Source organism: Amblyomma mixtum, chromosome 8 (genome assembly GCF_055824585.1).
Source record: "Amblyomma mixtum isolate Tamu chromosome 8, ASM5582458v1, whole genome shotgun sequence".
In the NCBI taxonomy this organism is placed as follows: domain Eukaryota; kingdom Metazoa; phylum Arthropoda; class Arachnida; order Ixodida; family Ixodidae; genus Amblyomma; species Amblyomma mixtum.
The window spans coordinates 132,696,478-132,712,031 of NC_143019.1; positions in this window are offsets into that span (position 1 = coordinate 132,696,478).

Sequence of the window (15,554 nt, forward strand, 5' to 3'; positions counted from 1 at the left end):
TGGAGGGAGCTTGTCGAGCTGCAAAAACAGGAATCCCCCGCCACCCCGAGGGGGCCCCCTTTCTTACGAAGCGATATATGCGTTTGCTTACGGATTGTGGAAAGGTCTTCATGGTTTTCTGTCCATCCCCCCATCTAGCCACATTTCAAGGTGTAGTGTGTTTGAGAATCCTGGCATCGGCATAACAGGCGGGGCTTCTGCCTCGTCGCCAAGCATTCTGCTGGCACTGCTTTCATAATCCGCTAAAAATCCACTAATTAATTTTTCAAACCACATATGCAGTGCGGTGTTAGATGTAACAAAATACTTGCTTTGCGCCCTCTGCATGGCTTACGAATGTAAGGAAATGCAGCGCTTTAGTGTCACAAGTATGATTAGAGCAGGGTAGGCAAAATCGAAACTAGAATGCGCAGCGGAATTTTCAGCGGCGCCTACTTGAGCGAGTATCATATACAGACTGTTGAGAAAATAAACGCGCAGAGTAGAATGCTTCCCTCAGCTACACGGGTGGATTGTTCGAGTTCAAATATCGCACAGTATGACATAAGGTCGTCATAATCGTTTTATACAATACCGGGTTTTCTACTTTATCGTTACCGAATTGGAAAACAAATCGGGCTGTGCTAGCTTCTTGGAAGTCCCACAGTTTCATTTTGTGCTCAGGCGGCCACTATAGAATGCGAAACACTCGTTTACGGGCTTTAACGTCCCAAATCAAGACCGGCTATGCAGGACGCCGTAGTGGAAGGCTCCGGATAATTTCGACCACATCGAGTTCTTTAAAGTGCACTGATATCGCATTGTGCACGGGCCTCTAGCTTTTCGCCTCCAGCGAAATGTGACCGCCGCGGCCGGGCCAATTTATTTTGTTCTTTTTTCTTGGGGTTGGTGTTGTAGAGCCAGGTGAAATTTAATTTTTGAGGAAATAAAAGACGCAGTTACTGCCTCACATCTAGGTGGACACCTCAGCCATGTCTTGAGGGGAGGGAGGAAGGTGTGAATGGAAGGAGAGAAAGAGGTGCCGTTGGCCGGGACCGAATCCGCGTATTTCGGGTCAGCAGCCGAGCACCATAGCCACTGAGCCACTGTGGCAGCAAAACAAAAGAGCAATAGCGTAGTCTGATGGGCGAGTTGGTACGACATTATATAGGAAAAAGCAGCTCACTAGCTCAAACACGAGGGAAGAAGGGACGAGACACAGCGCTAACAACTGAAGTTTTATTCTGAGCGCCTCTGTTTAAGTACAAGTAGCCGCATATAACAAAAAACAGGGGAAAACGAGACAATAAAATCTACGATGATACAACAGAAGCCAACAGCCACAGAAACCAAGGGGCACAGGGGATTATTATTTTTTTTTAATTTATTTATTTTGTGGTGTTGATGAATTTAGAATATTACTGAATATGTTATCGATTAAAGCTAATTGATAGAAAAGCAGAAGAAAAAACAACCACATGCCGCCGGTGGGATCCGAACCCACGACCTCCGAATTACGCGTCCGGTGCTCTACCTCTGAAATACGGCGACGGCTGTCAAACCTTCTGCTTTCGGGGGTATTTATGTTTACAAGTAACCTAACCTTGAGAGTGTTCATCAGCGCCACCCACGTTCATAAGCGGCGGACGTAGAACGTCCTGTGTTACCGCAGGTGTGACGTAGAACGTCATCGAACGGAGAGGGTGGAAGCTGCGAGAGAACCCTCTTATGCTTCCTATGGCGTCAAGGCTGCCAGAACCAAGGCCCTCGCTAAGCAATTAAGCAAACAAGGGAAGGGGGATGAGGGGCTCGTTATAAATATGACAGAAGCCATTTATAACGAGCCCCTCATTCCCCTTCGCTTGTTTGCTTAATTGCTTAGCGAGGGCCTCGGTTCTGGCAGCCTTGACGCCATAGGAAGCATAAGAGGGTTCTCACGCAGCTTCCACCCTCTCCGTTCGATGACGTTCTACGTCACACCTGCGTTAACACAGGACGTTCTACGTCCGCCGCTTATGAACGTGGGTGGCGCTGATGAACACTCTCAAGGTTAGGTTACTTGTAAACATAAATACCCCCGAAAGCAGAAGGTTTGACAGCCGTCGCCGTAGCTCAGAGGTAGAGCACCGGACGCGTAATTCGGAGGTCGTGGGTTCGGATCCCACCGGCGGCATGTGGTTGTTTTTTCTTCTGCTTTTCTATCAATTAGCTTTAATCGATAACATATTCAGTAATATTCTAAATTCATCAACACCACAAAATAAATAAATTTAAAAAAAAATAATAATCCCCTGTGCCCCTTGGTTTCTGTGGCTGTTGGCTTCTGTCATATTTATAACGAGCCCCTCATTCCCCTTCACTTGTTTGCTTAACTACGATGATACAAGACACTCATGTTCTTTTTTTTTGATATGGCGATGGATGGAGTGCTAACGCATGCCGGACGTAGCTCTACTCTCGCCCTCTGTCCTGTGGCAGCTACTATGTTGGTGAATCGAGTCGTTGTCTTGGTGACAGGCTGAGGGAATACTGCAATAACGTAAAAAATGCTGCTCGCAATTTCGAGATTCATTGCCGTGATTGTGTTTGTCATCCGCAGGTCGAGAAATGTGAAGTTGTACCGTATCACAAAGATACGGTCACAAGAGAGATCCATGAGGCTTCAGAGATTGCGAATCTATAGGCCGGCATGCGTTAGCACTCCATCCATCGCCATGTCAAAAAAAGAACACGCGTTTCTTGTATCATCGTAGATTTTATTGTCTCGTTTTCCCCTGTTTTTTGTTATATGCGGCTACTTGTACTTAAACAGAGGCGCTCTAAATAAAGCTTCAGTTGCTAGTCAGCGCTTTGTCTCGTCCCTTCTTCCCTCGCGTTTGAGCTAGTGCGCTGCTTTTTTCTAGAAAAAAAAAAGAGGCGCCGTTGTGGAGCGCTCAGGATGCACCCTGGCCAATCTCCGCCGTGGGTATGTGCCATTAAGCCTGAGGATATAATCATCATCATCATCAATAATATCGAACACCCGGGGATTCTTAACATGCTCTGAAATCGCACAGCACACGGGCGCCTTTTTGCATTTCGCCTCCATCAAAACGAGGCCGCTGTGTGGCTGGGTTTGAACCCGGGTGCTCGGCTCAGCAGCCGAGCACGCTCACCACTGATCCAGGACTTAAATTCTGCTATTCAAATGTCCCCCATGAGGGCAGTAGTAAACTTTCATTGTGTAATCAAATTAATTTTAATAACATTTAGTAATACCCTCTCGGGGCACTAATTAACGAGTTTCTGTTTCCTAGCCCCTGCCGGTGCACCCAGCTCAACTGTAGGAAGCTAGCTCAGCCTGCTTTTCTCTAATGCGTTAGCGTTAAAACAGTGCTGCGAACAAAAACCCGTCTGTCGGCTTGTGTACGGTGTCATTGAAAGAGGAGAGTAGGCGGGGCGTGCAGCGCGCTGCAATGCAGCCCCGCAAGTTGTCCGTCGGCTCACGTGGCTCTTTCCTGACGTTCGGCGCTCGGCCACAGACGGACTCGTGTCGCGCGTTCCAGGAGTCGCGTTCTGTTTTGTGCGCTGTAAAACTAATGCTAATGCGTTACTGTTGCACGAATCTCATTGATCGCACTTCGTTCTTTTTAATTAGGTGGAATTACAAGGAAACATGGAATATATTCCAGCAGTGTAGCAGGAGGCAGGGGGGTCAACGGAGGTAAAGGGAGAGGGGGCCTACATGCGCATTAGCTCAGGGCCTCCATTTATCTTAATCCGGCCCTGTCCGAGAGAGAGATAGAGAACAAAGATTTCTTGCCCAGCAGAGAAGGTGGGTGCCCCAACACCAGGGGGAGACACCGCCTTGGATGCGAAAACTGAAATGTTTAAAAGAGCGTTCTTCTGGTGTGCTTCTTTGAATGCATCAAAACCCAAAAGGAATTCAAAAGTAATTGCGTAACTTTACGAGAGTGCTTCTACAGTAATGTCAATACTTTTTATAGGCAGGTATTTGTAAGATGACGACCGTAATGTTGAAACAATGAACAATCCTCTCACAGATATCATAACGGAGTGCGGCGTAGAAGTAGGCAGTAGGATGGTTCGACAGGATACCGGGAAGCTATCTCAGGAGACTAAGGATCTGATTAAGAAACGGCAAAGCATGAGGACGTCTAACTCCATAAATAGAATAGAGCTAGTAGAGCTGTCCAAGTTAATAAATAAGCGCAAGGTAGCCGACATCAGGAAGTTTAACATGGAGAAATTCGAGCTGGCTCTAAAGAGCGGAGGATCAGATAACTCGCCAACTCGCCCAATTTTCAACCCTTTTGATCAGATAACAGCAGATTTGTTGAAGGATGGAGGAGAGATTGTGCTCGAAAAACTAGCCACCCTGTATACGCAATGCCTTGTGACATCGAGCGTACCTAGAGCTTTGAAAAACGCTAACATTATCTTAATTCATAAAAAAGGAGACGCCAAGGACTTGAAGAATTACAGACCGATCAGCTTACTTTCTGTTGCCTACAATGTATTTACTAAGGTAATCGCTAATAGAGTCAGGACAACCTTAGACTTCAGTCAACCAAATGACCAGGCAGGCTTTCGTAAAGGATACTCGACAATGGACCATATTCACGCAATCAATCAGATGATAGAGAAATGCGCAGAATATAACCAGCCCATATATATAGCTTTCATTGATTACGAGAAAGCATTCGACTCAGTAGAAACCTGAGCAGTCATGCAGGCATTGCGGAATCAGGGTGTAGAAGAGTGTTATGTGAAAATATTGGAATATATTTATAAACATTGCACAGCTACCATGGTTCTCCATAAAGTCAGCAATAAAATTCCAATAAGGAAAGGTGTCAGGCAGGGAGACACGATCTCGCCTATGCTATTCACTGCCTGTTTGCAGGAGGTATTCTGGCGCCTGAAATGGGAACAGTTGGGGATAAGAGTTAATGGAGAATACCTAAGTAATTTGCGAGTCGCTGATGACATTGCCTTGCTAAGTCACTCAGGACATGAACTACAAAGCATGATCAATGAATTGGACAGGCAGAGCAGAACGGTGGGGCTAAAAATTAAAATGCAGAAAACCAAAGTAATGTTCAACAGCCTAGCAAGGGAACAGCAGTTCGCAGGTGGTAGCCAGGTGCTGGAATTAGTAGGAGAATATGTCTATTTAGGACAGGTAGTGACAGCTGATCGAGGTCATGAAAGGGAAATAACTAGAAGAATAAGAATGGGGTGGAGCGCATATGGCAGGTTATCTCAGATCATGAATGGCAGTTTACCAATATCCCACAAGAGAAAAGTATACAACAGGTGTATCTTACCGGTACTCACCTATGGGGCAGAAACGTGGAGGCAAATAAGGAGGGTTCAGCTTAAGTTTAGGGCAACGCAGCGAGCTATGGAAAGAAAAATGATAGGTGTAACGTTAAGAGATCGGAAGCGGCCGGAGTGGGTGAGAGAACAAACGCGCGTTAATGACATCCTAGTTGAAATCAAGAAGAAGAAGTGGGCTTGGGCAGGGCATGTAATGCGAAGGCAAGATAACCGCTGGTCCTTAAGGGTAACGTAGTGGATTCCAAGAGAAGGCAAACGTAGCAGGGGGCTGCAGAAAATTAGATGGGCGGATCAGATTAAGAAATTTGCGGGAATATTGTGGCCGCGGCTGGCGCAGGACAGGGTTAATTGGAGAGACATGGGAGAGGCCTTTACCCTGTTGTGGGCGTAGTCAGGCTGATGATGATGATGGTGATGATGATTTGTAGTGTGATTATGTTTGCGAGATTTGTAGAGAAGGAATTGGTAATATAATTGTTTTCGAATGCAGTCTTGCTTGTATATGCATCTGACGAACGATTGGCAAATGATGCCTAGCAACTGCTGGCTATGTGGTAAGTACTACCGTGTTCAAAAGAGTGCACTTGCTCGTGTGGTGCTAACGGAAACAGTGAGGATTGAACTCACGACCGCTGGCTTACAAGACCAGCGCTCTGCCACTGAGCTATTTTTTTCTTTATTGCCAGGCTTTGACACCGAAAATTCAAGAAAACAAACAATCAACAAAACACAATAAACGCTATGCATATACGACTCGTGGTCATCCAGCATGAACCTGGCTTCGTCAAATTGAAATTCACGCAAAATACAGAGCGGCTCTAGTCTTGAGAGCCACTCCGCAGGCTCCACAGCGGCTTTCTGAATGGCCAGAAACGTGTCCATACTTTCGCGAAAGTAAATTCTGGCAGGTCTTGCGTCTCTGTCACAATGACAGCCTGCCATTCCGGAGCGCCATATACAGTGGAGGCCTGTCAGCCTTATTACGTCAAAAGGCACCCCATCCTCATTTTCAACACATAGTACCGGATGCCATACGGTTCTAGTGGAAATTTTTTCTTTAGGGTTCGCTCCAATACATCCCAAAAATAAACCCCTTCCCAGCAGCGTAAAAAAAAACAAAAAACATTGTCCATTGTTTCCGGCTTTCTGCAAATCAAACAGTGAGATCCCCATGGTAAAAATAATTCCTTTCCCTCAAATTTTTTTTTTTTAACCGGTAAGGTTCCGGTGTGCCGCTTGAAAAGGAAGATTTTTGTTCCTGGCGGCTCCTGCGTTTTTTCACTCTCTTTAAAACATCTCTGCCTGGGCCTCCACTGTACAAGGCCCTGTACAAGGGCACTGGGAACACTAAATCGCACAAAGCACGGTACAGTTTCTTCCGTTTCACAGTCAACAGAAAGTCATTTGAAAACCGCGCGGACAGGAACCTTACACTGGCTACGATTTCCCGGTAAAAACCTCTGATCCTACTGTAAACCTCGCAGCAGGCATCATCATCATCATCAGCCTGACTACGCCCACTGCAGGGCAACGGCCTCTCCCATGGCCTCTCCTTTGTCTCTCCAATTAACCCTGTCCTTCGCCAGTTGCGGCCACTGTATTCCTGCAAATTTCTAAATCTCATCCGCCCACCTAACTTTCTGCCTCCCCCTGCTACGCTTGCCTTCGCTCGGAATACACTCCGTTGCCCTTAGGGACCAGCGGTTATCTTGCCTTAAAATTTGCATTACAGCAGGCGCCGCAGCCTAACTTGGCATATACGGTGCGCGAAAACGGGTCTCTTGTCCCGAAAAAACAAAAAAAACGATTGACCAGCTGCCGCAAAAACAAATGGCCGAGTCCCAGCCCTCCGTCTTGTACCCGTCGGAACAGGGTGGTCCGGCTGCAGCGCTCCCATTCAGACGACCAAATGATTTTTTTTCTTTATTGTTTATACGACCAAATGAAGACGGCGAAAATTTTGTGTAGCTTCTGAATGCTTAACCGCGAACAGGGCAACACCTGAATCACGTACCAGAGCCTGCTGATAAAGAACAAGTTGCAAACAGTGGCTGTGGCAAAAATCGACAAGGTCGTGGAAAGTGGAAAGCACTTATCCGCTCTCTCCGGTATCTCTTTGACCTGTCCTGTCCAATACTGCTCACTGCCTCGGTAAGCATCAAGCGGAACGCCCGAGTACTTATCTGGTGTCGTCGTCCAAGGCACGCTGGCAAACCGTTCAGGCGTAGATGCTCACCTTTCATGCCAAAGCCCGAGGCACTTCGACCAGTTAACCCCGCTGTCTGTAGCTTGGCTGAAATCGCGTACACATTTAACAGCTTCACTTATGCCTCCCTCGTCAACGGCAAACACAGCAATGTCATCAGCGCATCCCCAGGATTCCGGCCCATGCGCCTCGGAAAACCGGTCGCGCCATCTCGCGACAGCCGGCGGCGCGGCGGCGCGTAACTGAATGGCGATGAAAAATAAAAAAATCAATATCTCGTCACGCATAACAGTTACAAGCGAGCTCTGACCCTGAGCGGTTAAATACCTCATAAAGTTTCTTTTAATAAAGTTTCATCACTGTGGCTTAAATATTCCGTTTACCCTGCGCGATGAGATATGCTCGCATGAAGTCTATGACGAGGTCGCTAAAAAAAACCCACTTGTCCTCACTTGATCACTCACCGCTGCCCTGATTTGCAATATATCGGACTGCTCAAGGAGCTTTAGGTATAGCGAAATGCCCCTTCTTTTAATAGATGTAAAGTATTTTACATTTGAAAGAGGCAAATTTTTTCCCTGGCTATTTTTCTATTCATCATGCATCCTCAGCAACGGCAAGAAACGTGTGGCGCCCTCTCTCGGTGCGTTTGGCTAGGCGCACGTCTAGGCTTTTTTTGCTTGCTTTAGGGAGATCAAGTCATGCCTTGTGAATGCGCGCTTTTATTAAAAGTGTCCCCATCGGATGCAGGGACACAAACACGGGTCGCTACAAGAAAGCGCTCGCCATGTATAGGTATTAGAGAGAATTATAAGGAAACTCTGGAGCTTTACAGATACATTTTGCGCATGTAATTTCGAAGTTTTTGTTGCATGATGTCCCCCCTGCTGTAATGCCTAAAACAGGCGATGCAGGTAATAAATAAATAAATAAATAAATACTATTGCAAACGCATACAGTGGCTACTTGAGGATGAGTGATAGTGGAATTGCGTTCGCATTAACAATACGAAGCAACGAAACTTAGGCTTAGGTATTATCTAGCGCATTAATCGCTAAGTCTTAAAGCTCAATAGCGGTCAGCTCTTCGAAAGTTTAGGCGATGTGGTCAAAATGCAGCAGGGATGCGTTGAGGTCAGTGTACCTCTGTAGTCTCTTTATTGAATATAAAGCTATTTCTGTAAGGGTACAAGCCCAATCAAGCCGAATTCGTTTGGCTACTTGCTGTACTCCTGTCATCTGTACATATATAGATGCCCATAAACTTGTATGTTGCAAGTACTGCAGGATTCTATGCAAGGAACCTGGTGCTCCGTTTCATGCCTGTTTCACTAACTGATTGTGCGCATTAGGCAATTTTTCCAGTGTAACAATTCGTAGTGTGGTAATTCACAGCATTTCTTCTAGGTTGTTAAAGTGCTTCCAATTACTCGATCATTCGCCGTCGCTAAGGGCTTTGCCATTGCCGTAATCGCTGCTAATTTCCGCGTTCATGTCAAAAGTGTGTGCAAACTATGAAGCGATAACGAAGAGTTCATAGAACGGCATGTTGTGAGCTATTCTGACAAATTTGCCATTTGCTGTGCAGGGAGCTACGCCTTTTCCCAAAGCTGCAACCCAGAGGCAAATCCAATTTAAATTTTATGATTATAATTTCCATTGAATTGAGAAGTAATCGCCAGCCAAATAAGTTCTTGTAGGATAACACGACGTTTCAAAACTGGCTCTGTTTCTGCTTTAAGGCGGCCGCTGGGCGCTCCAACCGGGCCACTTGCGCAATGCGCCGCTCGCGCTGTCCATTAGCAACAGGACGTTACGTGCACGCGGCCTTGAATATGCAGTGAATTTACGCGAGTCGTAAATGTGTACAAGAATGCTTAGGTACTAGCTTGCGAGTGGCGCGAACTTGATACTTTTTTGTATTTTTTTAATTGTGTACAAAGCTACCCCGTCTTTTCTGCCGGTCGCTTTCCTCCCTACTTGTCCTCGCTATCCTCTCCCTGTGACTAATTCCGCCGGCTGTGAATTCCGTGAATTCCGTCGGCTGCAGCTCTCGTGCTTCCTTTTTGTATTTTTTTGTCAGTAAACCATTTCTACTACTTCTTGAAGGTGCGACTGCGGGCGCGTTGTGGAAGATTTTTTAAGCCCACATAAGGTCGACCACAGGGTCACGGACCTGAAACCGTGGATGTAGGAAAAGGGAGTGGTTCCCAGAGAACATTCAACATTATCTTCCGTCATGACTCAAGTAGAAGGCTTCTGCGCAGTTTGGTTCTGTTTCCACCACAATAGTGCCGTCAAAGCAGTGTTGTCGCTAACGCGTTACAAGTAACGGCGTTACCGGTAACGCGTTACTTTTTCCGGTAACTTAGTAACGTGCTCGTTACCATTTCGGAACTGTAACGGGTAACTTACTTACGTTAACATTTTTCGATAACGGGAGGTGTCACGTTACTAGTTACTTTTTATTCCAATTGTCCACCTCCGCCTCTTTCTCAAAAAAAAAACGCCGAAAATGATTTTGAAAATAAACAAAATCTACAGGTGTTCTCGACGACCCGTGTTGCGGCTCGCATGCATGCCAAACAACCCCTGCCCTTGACGACGCACTCAACAACAAAAAAAAAAGCACGAACACGCAGTCACACACTTGTCTCCATCCCCAAACCACTCACGCACACTAATCTCTAAAGAGTGGACGCATGCCGAGCCACCAATGAACCATTTGCAGAAATCTGTAAGTCAGTTTCTGCGTAAGCTTATTTTCCAACCAAAAGGTCTCTTTCACAGGCGACACTCTCGCATTCTTTGTGAAAGCAGTTCCCTCTTCTGAGCAAACTCAGGAATGTCGCAAGTTCATGTCAAGATGGCCCGAAGAGAGTCTTCGAAAGAGTAAATGGTACAGCACAGAAAAGGGGATTGCAGTCAACCGGCTGTTTCTATCTGAAACTGCGGCTATGTTTCTGGTTATTGCGAGCGAAGCTGACCTTGAACACCTTGACGTAAACACTCGCATTTTTGCGATAATTATGCAGGTTCAAGTAAAAAAAAATTGTTTTGGTGCGCAAATTTATTTTTTCCGGAACTATGACATTTAGGCATTTCTTTATTGCTACACGATTTCCGCGTAATTTCTTAAGCAGAATCACACCAGAATTCCTGTAAATTTGTTGAGTTCAGCTGTTTTCTTTGTGAAGTTGGAATTATATGAAGCATGAGCTTTATAAAATTGTTATCTTGAGTTCTTACAGGGAAGACACACTTATTAAAATTTATGGTCATAGAGTAACGGCAAAGTAACGTGCGATACTTTTTTTCGGTAACGGTAGCGGTAACGCGTTACCTTTTTGTAGGTAACGTAGGGCGGCAACGCGTTCTTTTTTTAGTGTAACGAGTAACGTATTTAGTTACTTTTTTTCGGTAACGCCTACAACACTACGTCAAAGTCACCCCTGTGGTGGCATGGCTGGGAAGTACGACCACTGCGCTTCTGTTAATTTGCTTGACATAAGCTTTGTGCTGCTTGACCCTTTCCGTCATTTTGTTGTTGTCCCCAGCCTGAGCCTCGTTTACATGAGCCGGACTGCGGTATATTGAATCGGGGGGGTCGAGTTGTGTAAGGTCAGCCCGACTCGACGATTGCGTGTTTGCATGAACTAGATTTTAGCGAGTCGAGACCGGTTCAGCTGCAGCGACACCAAGCGTCGAGCAGCACAGCGGTGAGGGCAGTAGCAGCCTCCAAGATTGCGGCATGGCACCGCTGTCTCGCAGGCGCGATGGCGCAAGCGTAAAAACAGGATCGAAATTTATCCTCTCCCCTCCCGCTAACTCAACTCTTCGTCTCGATCCGGTTTACGTGTTATCTTCCGTTGGGGTTGAGCGAGTCAACCCCCCTCCCCTCCCCCCCCCCCCCCTTTCGGCAGCGGAGTCGACTGGACTCACTTCCTCGACTCCCGGAACCGACTGTGCGGTGTTTACATGAAACCAGTAACCGGTTTTCAACCCAAAGCAGGGTTTTTGCGTACCACGCCTTGCATCTTTTGTGTAGGACGACGAGTCTTTGGGGCAGTGGAGGAGGCGCCTGATAATGGTGTCCGGCTGGTAGCCAGTTTCCACCTCTTCCTTTCCGAGAATGCTGGCCAAGGTTTTGCTGACGCCTTTTACGTACGGATTGCATACGCGTTTTTGCTCCTGGCGTGTACTTAGCCTACGCGTAGAATTGTTTTCGTTCCGTCTTTTTCTATAAGGATGTTTTCTTTTGTTGACGAGTTCTAATGGTGCAAGGGCAGCCTTGCACCAAAGAGCGCCATGGAACAGTGTTTTCTTTTACATAAGGTTAGGTCAAAGACTTTTTCGAATCATTTCACCTCAGAGAAACCATGAGAAAATTTGTATGCATTGGAAACCGATAGGTACCCGGCGGCACTGGGAATCGAACAACCGAACCGCCCGCGAACCGCACGCGCAAAGCACTGCTGTCGCTGATTTATAATAAATAAGGAAGAATAGGGAATCGCTTTCAACCTAAACTTGCTTGAATTTCACCGTACCCTTCCGACACAACTCTTTGACAAAGTTCCTCTCAAAAAGGCTATGACAACGCGACACAAGATTCGCAGAATTAAATCGATGACGAATAGGGAGGGGAGATAGTGTTACATTTCAGAAGAGATGAGGCTTGGGCATGTTGGTAAGACATACTTAAGGGAAAAAAATAGCGCACACGAGAAGACGGGATAAGCGAGGAGACACAGACAAGCGCTAACTTTCAACAGACGGTTTATTGCAAAATCGGGAGCATATATACACATGTCCAGAATAGCAACAAAGAAGAGGAACGAAGATAACATCAACAAGACACACACCCCCTCGGTAGCCATCTGCTTAGCGTGCCAGATATGCAAGCTCTTTTTTGTGACAAATTAACGAAAGGTTCACTGACACAATCCGGTCCAGAACGCACGATGTTCGGCACTTCAACAATCTCCCTGGTAAGTTGGTCGCGGTGATGGTACAACATTACAGTATCTTCAGAAATTGGACGGCAAGGAGGTCACAGTCACATGTCTTGCAATGCAAAGGCAGATGCCCGTCGACACCACCTCTGACTTTCTTCGCGTGCTCTTTTAGGCGTACGTTGAGGCATCTGCCCGTTTGCCTGATGTAGAATCTACCGCATGACAAGGGCATCTTGTAGACTACCTCCAGCCGACAATGGACGTAGGTCTGCCTATGTCTGATAGTACAGTCGGGTCTACGCTTTATGACCGGGCAACTCATTCTGCACAATCTCTCCAGCCTCTCAGGAGCCGTGAACACGACCTTAACATGAGACCGCTGACCCACCTTCTTGAGGTTGTGTGATACCTTATGCATGTAAGGTATCACCGCCAACATTTCTTTGTCTCTTCTATCCTTTTTCTTTTTCCTGTCCTCTGCTCTTTGTTCATGACTCAGGCGAGAAGAAAGTCAGTGGTGGTGTCGACGGGCATCTGGCTTTGCATTGCAAGACACGTGACTGTGACCCTCCTTGCCGTCCAATTTTTGAAGATACTGTAATCTTGTACCATCACCGCGACCAACTTACCAGGGAGATTGTTGAAGTGTCGAACATCCTGCGTTCTGGACCGGATGGTGTCAGTGAACCTTCCGTTAATTTGTCACAAAAAAAAGCTTGCATATCTCGCACGATAAGCAGATGACTACCGAGGGGGTGTGTGTCTTGATGTTATCTTCGTTCCTGTTCTTTGTTGCCATTCTGGACATGTGTATATATGCTCCCGATTTTGCAATAAACCGTTTGTTGAAAGTTAGCGCTTGTCTTTGTCTCCTCGCTTGTCCCGTCTTCTCGTGTGCGCTATTTGAGGGGCACAGGGGTACGTGTGTGACCGGTTGCGGGGGTAAGGGGGAGGAGAGAGCAAAGGGCAGTAGGGAGAGGGTGCTGTCTCCTGCTGTACCTTTGCGTGCGCCTTTCTTTTTTTCCCCCTTTTACTTCTCCTCGAGCCGTGGACCGCAGGCCGCGAATTCTTCTAAAGTGCGCTGTTTTTTTACTTCCGACGCTGAAGAACGACAAAGCTGGCGCGTCTGCCAAACCGGTCCTGACAGGTCTCATGCATGAACGCAGCTTTACCGGCTCACGTAAAAAAAAAAAAAAAACCTTCACAGCGGCTAATGTGTCACTCCTGGCGAAGGGTCAGTCAAACAGTGAAGCGGTCAAACATTTCTGAAAAATCACATCAGAGTTTTTGGAGAGAATCAGTTGCATTCTTTGAGTCCTGATACTCAGGACTACCACCAGCTTTGTGAAGAGCGCAGTGCAAGGCACAAAGAGTGGCACAAAAACAAATTTTGGTCGATTTGGCGAGGCTACGGGAAATGCGAATTTGGTGCGTTAGCACTGCGGTTTCGATATTGGGATCCACTGCGCACGGCTGGAAGTTGATGCAGAAGATACCCAAAGCACAGCGCGAGAGACTGCTAGTTTAGGACACAGGACGTTCGGCTGCGGCGATGTAAGAGCGAGTGCTGTGCTGCTGTGCGGCGATGTGCTGTGCGGCGATGTAAGAGCGAGTGCTGTGACGTGTCATGTCGATCTGCCACTGTTTTCCTCATGGTTTGTACATGGTTCATGTACATATAACAAAAGGCGTTGATGTAGTGGTCTGATGCAGTGGCCAGCAAAACTAATCTAATCGCACCGTCCGGGTTGGAAACCCACTCGCGGCCGTAAGGTATTTTCTTTTAGTTAATTTTATTTAAGGTCAAGAAAACTCCAGACATACAGACGGACCTCGGCGAACACTAAGATTGAAAGCCTCACCGCCGGATAAAAAAAAACTCGATCGCATCAGGTCGCTGTTGTTCCACCGCCATGCTGAGGCAACGGCAAGGTTTTCTCCGGCCACCCGATGGAAACGCATCATCGTGCGGCCGTGGTTCTCGTCTGCTGACTTAATGAAGAAGACGGTACAAGAAAAGGCTCTACCTTAGAGCCTTTACTTCGTAAACAATCCATTACACAACAATTATGAACAGGCGAGACCAGAACCAGTCGAAGAAACCAGTCGTGTGAAGCAAGGTATCCATTTCTCTACAGATCATTTGTGCATGATGAAAGCGACACAGCCGGAGGATCTGGTTGCGTGTTGCGTTCTCGAATATCTTATTTACACTACCACTAGACAGGCGCCTGCACTTGCAAAGCATCACGTCCTTTGCCGATCCAACCCCTTCAAACCGCTGGTAAGGCTCCACCAGCGCTGGTGGAGGCCTATCGGTGGTCTAGCTCTTAGGCCTATATCAGATGCTAGCTGTGTGTGTGTGTGTGTGTGTGTGTGTGTGTGTGTGTGTGTGTGTGTGTGTGTGTGTGTGTGTGTGCGTGTGTGCGTGCGTGCGTGCGTGTGTGTGTGTGTGTGTGCGCGTGTGTGCGCGTGTGTGCGCGCGCGAAGAGTGTCAAGAAAAAGTTGCGTGAATGCAAGCGCGTGAATGCAACGAAACGAGCGCTTGGTTTAGAAAAAGCCCGCGCAGAAAAAAATCACATTAACGAAATAGAATGGGGAGGTGTTTCAAAAACGGACATCGATCACATCAAAGCAGCCTTTTTCCAGCATTACCAGGCGCTCTTCGCAGCGCATCCGGTAGATGTTATCACATTTAAGGAGGCGTTTCTAGCCGAGATGCCGCGTCTGGATGACGAAACTAAAGACAGATTAGAGCAGAAGATAAGTCAAGGGGAAGTTGAGCAAGCAATAGACAGTTTAAACCCTGGTAAGTCGCCTGGACCGGACGGGTTCAGCGCGGCATTCTACAAAGAATTTAAAAATGTAATTTCCCCGGTCTTGCAGGTAATCTTTAATGAAGCCTATAAAGTAAAAGCACTGCCTCCGTCCTATGGGTCGTCCCATACTGTGCTGATTCCCAAGACGGACGACATAGACAGATTACGAATGGTAACAGCATACCGACCCATAGCACTCACTAACGTCGAGTACAAAATTTATATGAAGGTTTTGGCACGAAGGTTGCAG